This window comes from Zootoca vivipara, chromosome 7 (genome assembly GCF_963506605.1).
Source record: "Zootoca vivipara chromosome 7, rZooViv1.1, whole genome shotgun sequence".
Lineage (NCBI taxonomy): Eukaryota > Metazoa > Chordata > Lepidosauria > Squamata > Lacertidae > Zootoca > Zootoca vivipara.
This window is the reverse complement of record NC_083282.1, coordinates 90946245-90960596: the sequence shown is the minus strand read 5'-3', so window position 1 is coordinate 90960596 and position 14352 is coordinate 90946245.

The window sequence follows — 14352 nt, the reverse complement described above, 5'->3', positions numbered from 1 at the left end:
CAGGTTACTGGAGACTGGAGAACAGCTGCTGTGTTGCTTTAAGATCAAGTAGCATTCAGGGAAGTTTTGAATGAATGAAAGGTAGCTTAAGGGGCATGAATGGGAATGAAATAGACTCTTGAACTGGTGTTTGTGCCAGCAGAGCCACCTTGAATGGGACTTTAACTGTAAAACTACTAGAGCCCTTTTTTATTATGTGTATATTTTTGTCGGTCCCTGCATTTTGGTCCTTGCATTTCCTCCCCAAATCCCGCCTTCAAATCTTATGTGTCTGCTAGGTGTGCTGTTACTTTAATCCCCCCTAAACATTTTTTTAAGCTGCTCTTCCTTGCATGTGTGCATTATTGACCTGTTGTGGGTTCAGACCAATGATTCCAAAACTGGGACCAGTTGGGGTTCCAGGAGAGCATACCCCCCCCACAAATTATGAAGAAAGCAGCATAATTAAAAGAAAAAATGGGTAACAGCAAATTAATTACGTATGCTGCTGCTGCAAATACCAGGTAGCTCAATGCCTGTATTTCCAAATGCATTTTGGTCTGCAACAAAATGTTGCAGTTTGAGGTGCTGTCTTCAGTCTTCTTGCCATGTCATGCCACTCCCACCCCCACCTCGTTTTTTTGTCGTCATCATCTCCCAGGCCCAGGAAGACTTCCTTCCTGAGCAGAGGTGGGCAAATCTGTGAATTTTTGTTTCGAATTTTTCAAATCTTAAATTCAGTTCTCCACAGTTCAATATCAGTTAGCTTTTTTTAAGAAAAAAAATAAAAAAATTCCTTCCAGTAGCACCTTAGAGACCAACTAAGTTTGTCATTGGTATGAGCTTTCGTGTGCATGCACACTTCTTATCTGAAGAAGTGTGCATGCACATGAAAGCTCATACCAATGACAAACTTAGTTGATCTCTAAGGTGCTACTGGAAGGAATTTTTTTATTTTGTTTTGACTACGTCAGATCAACACGGCTACCTACCTGTAACTTTTTTTAAAAAAAAGAAGAAAATGTCTCCATGCAAATCAATCAGCATTTCAGTGCCAAATTCTTCTAATATATGCATGCGTATATGCAATTTTGCCTAACACACTCATTTTTGCAAAGCCATCTCCCCAAATAGAATGCATGTCTGTATGTTAATTTTTACTGATCCATACATTTTCAGCTACCTGCATATTTGCAATTTTACATCCATTTCTTCGGCTGTAGAGCGGCATTGCAAAATTCGGAGGCGTGTGAATTTCTCGGGATGGGTGTGCTTCAGTTCGCACAGAGTCTTGGAGAGAGAAAGTTAAGCAGGTTCTCCATTCAATGTGAACGAAATCAAAATCCCCTCCCCCTTACATATCCTGAAGGAGGGAATGAAAGACATACCAGGATTCTCGCTAGCCAGGCAATAGGAGAGGTGAGGTGCCAGATCATGTCAATATTAAGTGGGCAGTTCCATAATTGCAAGGCAACGAGGGTACCTGCTCATTGTCTGGGGCAAGGGAAGGAAGTATTTGGGAAAATGCATATATGTTAGGTGGAGGGAGCCTCTGATTCTATCTTCCCCAGCCTTGCGCCCTCCAGATGTTTTGAACTATGACTCCCATCAGCCCCAGCCACCACAGCTGGGCATCAGCTTGGAGAAGGCTGCTACAGTTTTAATAAGCGGCGAAGGGAAACTGTGCCCCGCTCCAAACTTTGAGAAACAAAGCTTCTGTAGCACTTCAGGCTAGCCACCACCAGAGGGTGCTGTGGCATCAGAATCCTGAGAATACAGTACCTCTTGCTATCCTTGAGCTGTCCCTGTAATACTAACTCTAATAATGATGCAATTATTAATTAGCATTTATATAAATGGCCATTGAACTTCTTTTTAATTGAGTTTTTGTGCAAATATAAACATGCCATCAGTTCTCAAACAAAGTACTTTCCCTTTTGGAATAGATCTCTTTTGTTATTCTATTTGTTTTCGACTTCCATCTATCTCACCATGATTCATTCTATCTATCTAATACAATTCCCCCCCATATTTCAATTCATGTCCTCATCTTGGTATAAGCAAAAGTGAACAGATCCCTACTAGAGAAGAATGGGAATTAAAGTTAAGCGAGTACAGTACTTGGAACTCGCAAAAATGAACGAATCATTAAGGAATTAAACCCATTGATGTAGTCCAAAAGGAGTGGGAATGCTTTAACACTTATCTAATGAGACAAGGTTCAACAAGAAAAATTCGGTTTTGCCTAGAATAAATCCGTAAATAGAAAAAAGTGGCCATTGAACTTCATGTATGTATATTGTGTTCTTCAATCAGAAATGCTGTAAGGCAGCTGATGCTATCCTGGCACCCTCCAGATGGGAGTTGTAGTTCAGCAACACCCGGAGGGTGCCAGGTTGCTGAAAGGTGTGTTTGTGGAACACTTGGCACTCCATGTATTGCTGAACTACAACTCCCATATTCCTGGGCATTGGCCATGGCCGCCAGGGCTGATGGGAACTGTAGTTCAGTAACATTCCCCACACCGGCCATAAAGTGTATGAGTTTTGCTGGTGGGGGACCAAAGCTGAAAATGAGCACTTGCTTGGCATCACCTCCTAATGAGTTATAGCAGAATTGTCCAGAATCTCAGTTCTGTCTCCCTTAACATCTGTGCCCATCCTGCCAGGGTTTCATTGGCGGCTGTGTGTGATCTATTGGGGTGGGGTAGGAGTGGGGTGCCTTCAGCCTCCATGTTTGTTTTTAATAAGCCGTGTTTAAAATTCTGGGTGTTTGTTAAAATATATGCATTCCGTGTTTCTAGCGCTTCTGTGTCAAAGATGCTCAGTCAATAAATGCAGTCCTACAATGGCCTGTTGCTCAGGTGGCTGGATTTAACCTGCAGGTATGTGAACCGCTGCGTCGATTATCTCACATCAAACTCTTTGGTTATGGTGGTGCACCTATGAAGTTGCAAAATAGTAAATAAATAAAGAAGGTAGGAAAAACGATGTGGCTTTTGTCTCCACTCACTCTGTTCCAAAGGAAATGGAGAATGTCATTCTATTCTAATATTCTAACATCCTGGCGGCTGCCGCCTTTTGAGTAAGCAGGGCTACTGTGTCTTTAACAGCTACATGATAGACAGCTATTCATCACATGCAACTGTCCCAGAACCAGGAAAATAAACTTCACTGAATGAATTTCTGCTGGTCGTGCAACTGTTAAAGGCATTGCGACACTGCCAGGGAAAGAATTGGCAACCGTGGCCTGCCAGTAGAAATAGCAAGATTTCTGGTCTTCATATTTTCACATAGGTGTATGGGGAAAATAATAGTCCTGGTACGATAGACTGGATTCACACCTTTTCTTTTAATGCTGAATGCAGCCCTAGAGTGATGACACCTTTGTAGATGAAACAGGCCCACTGGTCAACAAGAGGGGAAGTCCCAGCATGCCTGGGGGGAAACCCAGAGATTTGTAAAAATACTTTTTTTTAAAAAAAATCAAAATTAAAGGCTTTACTCCCTTGCAAAAACAGCCTGTTAAGAAATGAGCAGGCTCAACAGCTGCAAGATATTTTGGGAATGAAAACCAGTGGAATGGAGATGGATGGATGGATTGGGTAGATGGAAGTGGCCCACGAGGGCAGGCAGGGTCCTGGGAGGCTTCAAAACGCCACCAAGCCAGCCCTATCTTTAGATGGAGTGAGGAAACTACATTGGGCGGCAGATTTTGGAAGTGTGGCGGCAGCAACAGCAATAGTGGTGGCAGCTGCCATGGCCAGTCTTCTTGAGTTTCGCCAGCCGCTGTTGGAAGGCAGCAATGCATGTGCCATCTGCACTGCCCTGCATGCCCTTGGGTGTGTTGGAGGAGGATGCGGTCAGGTCACCTGTGATTGACACAAGGAGGGGAGGAGGGTCTGCAGCCAGCCAACAGCCAAGCAGGAGAGGTGAACCAAGAAGCAGAGGATGTAAAAAGGTTAGAGAGAAACCTCTCATTGCCTGGAGAGGTCGTTTCCTGGTTCCCTTGGAAAAGCTATTTTGAAACATCCACAGGGATTAGAAGCCAACTAAGTTTGTTACTGGTATGAGCTTTCGTGTGCATGCACGCTTGTGGTATCTGAAGAAGTGTGCATGCACACGAAAGCTCATACCAATAACAAACTTACGGTAGTTGGAGACACCACCTTGCCGACAAAGGTCCGTATAGTTAAAGCTATGGTTTTCCCAGTAGTGATGTATGGAAGTGAGAGCTGGACCATCAAAAGGCTGATCGCCGAAGAATTGATGCTTTTGAATTTTGGTGCTGGAGGAGACTCTTGAGAGTCCCATGGACTGCAAGAAGATCAAACCTCTCCATTCTGGAGGAAATCAGCCCTGAGTGCTCACTGGAAGGACAGACGCTGAAGCTGAGGCTCCAATACTTTGGCCACCTCATGAGAAGAAAAGACTCACTGGAAAACAAAATAAAAAAACTCCTTGCATGCACACGAAAGCTCATACCAAAATAAAAAACTTAGTTGGTCTTTAAGGTGCTGCTGGAAGGATTTTTTTTTCTTTTTTCGACTATGTCAGACCAACATGGCTACCTACATGTAACTCCCTGGAAAAGACCCTGATGTTGGGAAAGATTGAGGGCACAAGGAGAAGGGGACGACAGAGGATGAGATGGTTGGACAGTGTTCTCGAAGCTACAAACATGAGTTTGATCAAACTGCAGGAGGCAGTGGAAGACAGCCTGGCGTGCTCTGGTCCATGGGGTCACGAAGAGTCGGACATGACTAAACAACAACAACAATGGTTCTACTGGGAGGATTTTTTAAATTTTGTTTCGACTACGGCAGACCAACACGGTTACCTACCTATATCAGGAATTTGAGGATCATCCTAGACCCTGAGATTGTAGAGCCCAAATCTGAGACCTGGAGGTGCTCTCTAGTGATGCCACAGGGGCAGGTCTTGGAGACAGAGATTAATTGGGAGAAGGGTGTGGAGGAGGACAGATCCCCATCAGAGTGTTTATCTGCAGCCAGTCCCTGCATGCTTGCAAGCTTCATGAAGGCAGTGATGGCCACCGAGCCAGGTGTCTAAAAAAGAGGATTGGGCAAACTAAAGGACAAGAAGGCTATGAATGGCTGCTAGCCATGAAATCTATACTCTGTCTCCACAGTTGGGAGGCACCTATACTTCTGAATACCAATATAAAAAAATTCCTTCAGTAGCACCTTAAAGACCAACTAAGTTTATATTTTGGTATGAGCTTTCGTGTGCATGCACACTTCTTCAGATACACTAGAAACAGAAGTGTCAGACCCTATATATATACAGAGGGTGGTGGGGGTGGGTGGGAATGGGAGATGGGCTGATGGGAGTGGTAAACCTGTAGATGGCTGTTAACGACTGCTGATGGCTGCAATTCTGAGTACCAGTTGCTGGAAATCACAGGAGGGGAGAGCTTCTCTTGTGCTTGGGTCCTGCTTGCAGGTATCCCACAGGTCAACCACTGTGAGAACAGGATGCTAGACTAGATGGGCAAGTGGTCTGATCCAGCAGGCTCCACTGCAGGAGAGGAGAATTCTGCTGTGGATTTAGCATTGCAGGGTTTGCCAAACTTGGGTCTCTGGCTCTTTTTGCATCGCAGCTCTCATCATCCCTGACCACTGGTCCTGCTAGCGAAGGATGATGGGAATTTGTAGCAGTGATTTTAGATTGATGCTGGCAAACCGCATCAGATAAAACTAGCTATCAAAAACCTCAGCTATTAAACACAACGTACAGTGCTGGCAAACCTTCCTGTACGTCAGTATGCACAAACACGCATCCACAAGTTGGGTCAGGGGGACATTAGAGGGCAGCAGGTCACTACTGGGCTGGCCAGAGTTGGGAGGATCCTGATGGAACTGGTTAGAGCAGGTTAGAACAGGGGAGGCTGGTCCAAGCCTGAAGGGTCAGACCCAGGTTAGGAAGAAGACAATGGGAAAATGGCAGAGTGGTGGAAAAACCCCAAGGATCACAAGATTGAGAGGAGGGGGATGTTTAAGGAGTAGGCATGTGACAGGGCGAGGTCTGAGGAGTATGTGAGGACCAGGCACTTCCTCTATGGCGGAGTTTTGGGGTGTTGGCAGGATGTGACCTATGCAAGGACACCACCTCTTTTGGAGTTGACCACTTGTCATTGGATGAAGGATGCACCTCTAGTTAATCATTGACAGTTCTGAAACTTTACAATAAAAGGGGGTGCCTGCTTTCATTCTGGGCGACCTTCCGGATCCACATTCTGTCTCCCGCTGTGTTCTTTATCTCGTGCTCCCCACAGGAATTGCCGTTCAAAAACAGTCAGAGACCCAAGCTTGGCAAGCCCTGCCTTAGGGCACCTAGTTGGCCATTTTGAGAACAGGGCATCGGACCGGATGGTCCATCGGCCTGACTGAGCAGCTAGGCTCTTCTTGCAGAGACAAGGAGAACCAAGCAAGACACTTCTCTTTCATGTCCTCGTTGTAATCCACCGAGTCACCGCATGGATGGAAGTTGAGCGGGAGAAGTGCTGGCCGGGTGACTGGAACAAATTGGTGTTGTTCCGAACAACAACTGCGCTTGTGTGTCCCGGAGAGCTTCTGGAACAGAGTTTGACTCAACCCCTCGTCTTGTGACTCTGAATAACATCTGACATCGTGCCCTGCGAAAGGTCCATGAGGAGGGCATCTCGGGCCCATCACTCAGGCCAGGGTGAGGAGGACCAGGAGGCATTGAGACAGGCAGTGGGGAGGGCAGGGAAGCCAAGAACGTGGGCAAGGAGATTTCAGATATGTCTGGGAAATAGTGGGGAATGGGTGCCACCATCAACCGCCAACATGCTATAGCTTAAAGGATGGGAATACAGTGGTACCTCGGTTTATGAACACAATTGGTTCCGGAAGTCTATTCATAAACTGAAGCGTTCATAAACTGAAGCGAACTTAGAATCATAGAATTGTAGAGTTGGAAGAGACCACAAGGGCCACCCAGTCCAACCCCCTGCCGAGCAGGAAACACCATCAAAGCATTCTTGACATATGCCTGTCAAGCCTCTGCTTAAAGACCTCCAAAGAAGGAGACTCCACCACACTCCTTGGTAGCAAATTCCACTGCTGAACAGCTCTTACTGTCAGGAAGTTCTTTCTAATGTTTAGGTGGAAACTTCTTTCTTGTAGTTTGAATCCATTGCTCCGTGTCCGCTTCTCTGGAGCAGCAGAAAACAACCTTTCTCCCTCCTCTATATGACATCCTTTTATATATTTGAACATGGCTATCATATCACCCCTTAACCTTCTCTTCTCCAGGCTAAACATACCCAGCTCCCTAAGCCGTTCCTCATAAGGCATAATTTCCAGGCCTTTGACCATTTTGGTTGCCCTCTTCTGGACACGTTCCAGCTTGTCAGTATCCTTCTTGAACTGTGGTGCCCAGAACTGGACACAGTACTCCAGGTGAGGTCTGACCCATTGCAAGTAATGGAAAGTGGATTAATCTGTTCCAGATGGTCCGCGGAGTACTTAAACTGAAGCGTTCATAAACTGAAGCGAACTTTCCCATTGAAAGTAATGGAAAGTGGATTAATCCATTCCAGACGGGTCCATGGAGTACTCAACCTGAAGCGTACTTAACCCGAAGCATGGGTGTAATTGGTTCCGGAAGTCTGTTCATAAACGGAAGCAAACTTTCCCATTGAAGGTAATGGAAAGTGAATTAATCCGTTCCAGATGGGTCCGGGGCGTTCGTAAACCGAAAATTTGTAAACCGAGGTGTTCATAAACCGAGGTTCCACTGTATGGACACATGAAGCAGCTTTAGGAACATCTGCAGTTGCCTTAATCTGAGCCAGACCATTAGTCTATCAAGCCATATTGTCTACGCCTACTATGCTGCCCTACGCTACTCCAAGGTTTCTGAGCCTTTCCCAGCTCCACCTGGAGATGCTGGGTATTGAGTCTAGGACATAAGAAGTACCTGAAGGATTAGGCCTGTGTGGCCCATCCTGCCTCACAGGGGCCAACCAGATACCCATGGAAAATCTGCAAGCAGGACCCACATTGTTCTCCACTAGGTGGACCATAACTGTTTGGCTCAGATCAGGGCTGCCCCAATGCATTTTGCTGCCTGAGGCAAGGGACAAGAGGCCCATAATCCCATGTACTGAAGCGGATCAGAGCAGCAACTGGATCTTCTGTCTGCAGAGGTGATGGGAGTTTAGCCGGCTAGCAAGGCAAGCTGCATGGCCTGCCAAATTCTGTCCTCTGATCCGTCCCTGCCACTCTGTGCCTGCCCCCCAACACCTGCCACCTGAGTTGGCCATCTCCCTCTGCCTAACAGCAGGGCCGGCCCTGCAGGATAGGACACCAACAACTGTGGCTTGGCTGTGCTGTGGGAAGAGCACAGGTGAAGCTATGAAGGGCCCTTGCGTGGCTCCAATGTTTGAAGCTAGTGAAGGGTTTGCAATGGAGAAAAATACAGGACCTGCCAGACACACAGAATGACGGGGGTGGGTGGGGGCGGAAATCTGCCAATTTCGTTTTCTCCTTGTTTCTCACTTTTCCAGTCTTCATTTCTGTTCTCCATCGGCTTGCAATTTTTTCACAAAAATTTGTCAGAATTCTGATGAACGCATTTCTGCAGGCAATTTCACCCATCGAACGCATTTATTTTCATTAACGTGCATTTTCAGCCCTGTTATTCAGTTGGAGAGCGACTTTGCGAAGCGCAGAGAAGCGTGGATTTTGAAGGGTAGCTGTGCTTTTGCTTCAGAAACTGCAAATCGGATAGTTTCCATTAAAATGCCTGCTGAAAGGGGACACTCTCTCTCTTTCTCTCTCTCGTCCACACTCGGACTTCTCAGGCTGGGGTTGGGGGTGAAAGATGGGGAGGCTGGGGAGTGTAGAAACCTTCTGAGCCAGAATGTGGGGAGAGCAACGGCCAGCAAAGTCCAGGCCATTTTGCACTACCCTCTCTTGCAAAATGCCTGTATTTGCTGTGATTGCATAATATGTAAATTGATTTTTAAATAAAAATTTTTTTTAAAGGCCAGATCAGCATTTTTTTTTAGTTAAAGATTAAACACGATTTGGAAGAAAGGAAGAGAAGGAGGAAAAGGAAGGGAAGAAAAGAACCAGCAGCCTGCAAGTTGACACCCTGAGCTGGCTGAAGAACAGCCCAGACTTGTTAGCCTGATAATAATTTAAGGGAAAGGGGAAGAGGAGGTGGAAGGAAGGGGGGGGGGAATAAGCCAGGATCCCAAAGAGGCGGTTGCTTTGCTGGCCAATAACATACCACTGTCCTGTTAACTCTTTCCAGGATGGACCGGTTAGTGATTCCTTGCAGCCTGTTCACCCTTCTCCTCTTCTCCCCACCCCCAAGTCTTTGTTTCGTAATATTAAAAGCTTTTTGATCAGAGCCAGCTGGCAAAAGGGAATGAATGAAGCAAAACTTTACGAAGAGTTGTACAGTCTGCGGGAGGTGGGGGGGGGGGGAATAAACTTGGACTGCACAGAAACTAGAACCAGCAGCCACAGGGGATGAGAAGATGCAGCAGGAGGAGATCTGCCGCCTTGGGACCTTTAAAAGTTGTCCAACAAGAGGGATTTTTGTTGCAGTTGGCACTATTTTTACCACCTTTTCTGCTCCTGGCACTATTAACAGGAATGGGCAAATTTGTCCGTTTCAGTTTCTCATTTCCCCAATCTTCAGTTCTCTACATTTCCACACTCCTTTGCAAATTTTTAAACAGTCCTTATGAAATCGATCTGCATTTTCAAGCAAAATTATCCTTATGCACCTTTTTGTATGCAATTGTGCGTAGCAAGCACATTTCCGCAGACCCATTCCCCCGAATGTAATGCATTTTTGTATGCTGTGCCCACTATTATATGCGCTTTTATGCATGCTTTACCTCGGCGTGTGCGTTTTCGTGCACGTTAATTGGCTGGAGAACCCGCTCTGCAAGAGCCATATGAGTGCAAATTTTGAAATATATCTGTGCTTTGGATCGCACAAAGTGCAAAATATGTACGTTTGCCTTCAAATGCAAACTGAATCAAGTTTGTCCCCCATCCCTACCCTTGCAGCAAGGTTGCTGCAAAAGGCAGAAGAGACTCTGTTTAATTCTTATGCTGAAGTTGTCAGCAATGTGCTGATGACACACAGCTCTGCTTCTCCTTTACATCTGCAGGTATGGCGGCATGGGCGTAGGCAGGGGGGGGCAGGAGGGGGCAATTGCCCCCCCCAGAAGCAGGGCCACTGGCCAGCCTGCCCCACTGCCCGCCCGGTGCCGTCTCCCTTCTCCCTGGCTGGCTGTGGGGCGGGCGGCGGGAAAGCACCAGAGCCGCGCAAAGCGTTTGGCTGGCTTTCCCTCCCTCCGCCCCACAGCCAGCAAGGGAGAAGGGAGACGTCCCTTCTAGCCGGCTGGCTGTGGGGCGGGCGGAGGGAAAGCCAGGCAACCGCTTTGCGCGGCTCTGGGGCTTTCCCTCCACCTGCCCCAGCGATTGCAGAGGGGGAGGAGGGGATCGGAGCAGCCCGATTTCGGGCTGATCCTGGCTCCCCCTCGTCCCTTCCGATCGTGGAGGGGGAGGAGGGAGTCGGAGCAGCCCGATTTCGGGCTGATCCTGGCTCCCCCTCGTCCCTTCTTATCGCGGAGGGGGAGGAGGGAGTCGGAGCAGCCCGATTTCTGGCTGATCCTGGCTCCCCCTCGTCCCTTCCGATCGCGGAGGGGGAGGAGGGAGTCGGAGCAGCCCGATTTCTGGCTGATCCTGGCTCCCCCTCGTCCCTTCCGATCGCGGAGGGGGAGGAGGGAGTCGGAGCAGCCCGATTTCGGGCTGCTCCGATGTGGCCCCGCCCCTTGGCCCCGCCCCTTGGCCCCCCTGATTTTCATCCTGGCTACGCCCCTGTATGGCGGTAGATTATATGCCAGATCAATGTCTTGCCTCTGTAATTGGATGAATGCCAATAAACTGAAACTTAATCTGGGCAAGACTGGGCAAGACTGAGGCATGAATGGGTTGTGCCTTGCTCTGGGTAAGGTTACACTCCCTGGGAAGGAGCAGGTATGTGGTTTGGGGGTCCTTCTGGGTTCCTTAAGGTAAAGGGGCCCCTGACCATTAGGTCCAGTCACGGACAACTCTGGGATTGCAGCCCTCATCTCGCTTTAGTGGCCAAGGGAGCCGATGTACAGCTTCCAGGTCATGTGGCCAGCATGACTAAGCTGCTTCTGGCGAACCAGAGCAGCGCACGGAAACGCCGTTTACCTTCCCGCCGGAGTGGTACCTATTTATCTACTTGCACTTTGATGTGCTTTTGAACTGCTAGGTTGGCAGGAGCAGGGACCGAGCAACGGGAGCTCACCCCATCGCGGGGATTCGAATCGCCGACCTTTTGATTGGCAAGCCCTAGGCTCTGTGTCTCTCAAAGTGCCTTCCATCAGCTTTGACTGGTGGCCCAGGTGTGCAGGGGTATACTAAATTATGGTGTCTATGCTCTGTTAACCTCTAGGTTGGATTGGCGCAATGTGTTGCACAGTGCCGGATTTGTGTAAGCTAAACAAGCTATAGCTTAGGGCCTCACTCTCTTAGGGGCCCCCCAAAAAAATTACAGGGGGGGGGGAACTGGATGTACATTTCCAAAACATAAGATAAAAACAAATAAAATCAAACCTACCTACAGCAACTGTGTTTTGTGTTGTGTGGGCTCCTATGATGTATGTCATGGGCCCTGCCTGCTAGCCCGCTCCCTAAAATATCACGGGTTTCCTCATTTCTGTATATAGGGTGCCTACATTCTGCCATTTATAATTATTCGTAGTTTGCATCATATATTTACACCTGTTATGATTTCATATTATAGCAAGTGTCTAAAGATTAGATTATGAGTCTTTGTAAATTGTGTTTCTAAAGGAACTTTTATTATTGCCAAATGCCAATGTGTTTGCACTATTTTGTTATGAATTAAAAAATCATTTTAAGTTAGAGGTTAATACTTATTTCACTATTAATATGCTTCTTCTTAATTGTATTTCAGTTCGACAATTACGTTGATAAAATACATACCGGTATTTTGTTATGTGCAAATGGCTTTAGGTACCTACCATAAACTACCATATAGCATAAATTCAAGACAAAAAACAGCGACACTTTGTTGTTGACAAAGGACAGCTGGACATATAAAGCCCCATTACCTTCAGAAGCTTAGGGCCTCATCAAACCTAAATCCGGCTCTGGTGTTGGACATGGAATAATCTCCCTTGGGAGGTGGTGGGCTCTCCTTCCTTGGAGTTATTTAAGCAGAGGTTGGATGGCCACACGTCAGGGGTGCTTTAGTTGAGATTCTTGCATTGAAAGCAGTTATACTAGTCAGAGTGGATAAAAATCAACAATTTGTTTTATTTAAAAAAAAATTAAAAATGATTTTTTAAAATTTAAATTTGATTTTTTAAAAAAAATAAATTTGATTTTTATAAAAAATTAAATTTGATTTTTAAAATTAAATGCTTCTGGAAGAAAAACCTTTCTAAAGATAGTTGTCTATTTAAGTTACATTGTAGTCCGAAGGCTATTCATCAGGAAATAAGATTTGTTTTAAGTTTTTCCTGTGTGCTAAAATTCAGTCTATGTTTTTTTTATGTTTGTTTTTTAATGTTGAATCATCAGTTAACAAACATGTATACATATGCTATAATGTTATTGTTTTAGTTCAATAAATTGTTTAAATTGTTATTAAGGAAATGATTATTTTCCTCCTTCCTATAAAGTACAGCAGAAACAGTTAACTTATTAAACCTCACAATAATTTCATAATTATCAGTCTATGTATTTCTAATAGTATAACCAAATCAGTAATTTTTGATGTAACTGTAAAAACTACTCTGAAAATTTATTGTTAAAAAAAATGAAACCTTCATCTGGCTGTAAATATTAAGATTATACCAGCAAGAATGAGTCTTTCTGTTAAAAAAAAAAATTAAATCAAGGCTTACTGACTAGTAATTTAAATCGTGATTTAAATTGATTTGATTTAACTCAAATCCACCCTGATACTAGTTGACACCAACTCTGCGATTCTATGATTCTATGGGGCTGCCTTTGAAGACGGTTTGGAAATGCACGTTTGTGCAGACTAGGGTGGCCAGATTGTTGGCTGTGGCCCGATCTGTGGTGCAAAGTGCTGGTTTTGCTCTACAAAGCCTTACGCGGTTCAAGACCGAAATTCCAACCCAAAGGGCATATTCCAGCAAGGCAAAAACATTCAAAGGGGGGGGGGGAGAAACAAGGTGAGAGGTGTGGCTTGGGAAAGACTGGAGGGTTTAAAGAAAGGCTGCATTTGGCCCCTGGGCTTGAGTCTCCACCTCCCTAGGCAAAATGGAGCCTCCAGTTTCAGAGGCAGTCTACCTTTGAAGGCCAGCTGCTGACGGGCAAGCCTTGTGGGAGGGCTTGCAGCTTTTTGTGCCCTGCCTGCGTGGAGAGCACGGCTGTTGCCCTTTTGACTTGGGGAACCTGGTTTGCCACCATGAGAGCAATGTCATAGAATCGTAGAGTTGGAAGGGACCCCAAGGGTCATCTAGTCCAACCCGCTTCTAGGATGTTGGACTTCCAGGATGCTTGATCCAGCATCCAGACTCTTCTGAAGTTAAGCATTTGGCTGGGTGCTCGTTGGAGCCACTTTTTTGGCGTGATCCCTAAGGATCCATCCTAAGGGAATTAGGAGGCAGCGTTGTCGAAGCTTGCAGCATTCTGCCTAAAGCAATAAACACAAACTATTCAAATAAGTCCCCTGGCTACAACCAGCAGTTCTTGTACATAAGTCTCTTGATTTTAAAAGAATTTTCTTTTCTTTTTCCTTTTTATCAGAAGCAGAGTCACGAACCAACGCAGTTCACTGGAGTTTTAACAGGAAGCACGTACAGTACTGCCTTTAAACACAATCATTTTTAGCTCCGGTCTCAGCAGAATTTGTATAATAGGAAGTTAGAGAGACCAAAAAGAACACACAGTAGTTAGATCACTGCCCTGCAGTGATACTGTTCAACAAACGGGTACATTTAGGTGGTTTTTAGTGTGTTTTTAAGTGTCAGTTTTTGATCTGAAGGGTGAGTTTGGGCAAGATCTATTAAGACAGGGTGGGGGATGGGGTGAGGAGCCTTTGGTTTTCCAGGTATTGTTGGACTCCAAATCCAAACCAACATGGCCGGAATCTTCAGGGTGTTGTTACCGTATTTGCAGACCGTAGGGTCCTCCGTGGGACATACCAGGAGAGGTGGTCCTGTAGGTACGAAGGTCCCAGGCCATATAGGGTTTTAAAGGTTAGAACCAGCACCTTAAACCTGATCCTGTACTCCACCGGGAGCCAGTGCAGCTGGTATAGCACCGGATGA